Raw genomic sequence first — 791 nt, forward strand, 5'->3', positions numbered from 1 at the left:
CTAAGCTCTATCACCACGCTGTACCCTTGACCATGTCATTTATTAAAACACGCTAAATGTGGATTTATATGGTGAAACTGTACAAGTATAGGCCGTCAACTGCAAGGACTGTATTCGCTCGCTGCCTTAACAGTGACACGATTCGGGCCAAGAACGTTTACTGTGAAATCGTATTCATTGCTAGCAGTTTCCAGCAAACTATTGTCAGCAGTGACTAACTATACTGATGTTCATGCAGGACTTCCATTACAGCGCTTGCTTTTCTTGATGAATATCTTCAACTGTTGGAAAGATTCAGGCAAATGACATTGACTGACAAATTCTATTACATGTATATACTTGCATTTTTAGTTAAACAGTGACGATATAAAAGCAAAGGACGTTAACAGCAAGGATTTCATTAGTTCGTTCGTTTTTTCTTGTTGAATATCATTACCAGTGAAAAGATACAGGTACTGATCGTAGCTTGGAGGATTTGTGGCCGATATATACTTTTTAATAGCTTAATATTGTCACCAGTGGACAGATACTGACAAAGGAAATAAACTCATAAAAGTGCATTTTTAGCTGCTTTTTCCACTTTTACTATAAGCAGTGAAAAAACACACGCACATTCTGCAGACTAAGGAATTGCATCCCCGACCTGCTTTTCGAGTTCAGTGTTATCGTTACTCGTTTTACCAGTGATTGCTGCAGTAGTCGTCCCATTCGTCCCTTTATCTCTGCAGACTGAATATTATTTCAGTATTCGCATTCGCATTCGCTGGTTATTTTCCAGTTGAATATTATCG

At 38.4% G+C, this 791-nt stretch overlaps 1 protein-coding gene across 1 annotated transcript in view; it reads left to right on the plus strand.

Moving 5' to 3' along the window:
• LOC121381394 overlaps window positions 1–791 on the plus strand; it is a 7622-nt gene continuing 6831 nt past the window's right edge. The window contains exon 1 of the mRNA XM_041510684.1: window positions 1–791. This exon is cut by the window's right edge and continues 420 nt beyond it. The gene's annotated coding sequence lies outside the window, so the exon portion shown is untranslated.

The sequence above is a fragment of the Gigantopelta aegis genome, chromosome 9, assembly GCF_016097555.1.
Source record: "Gigantopelta aegis isolate Gae_Host chromosome 9, Gae_host_genome, whole genome shotgun sequence".
NCBI lineage: Eukaryota > Metazoa > Mollusca > Gastropoda > Neomphalida > Peltospiridae > Gigantopelta > Gigantopelta aegis.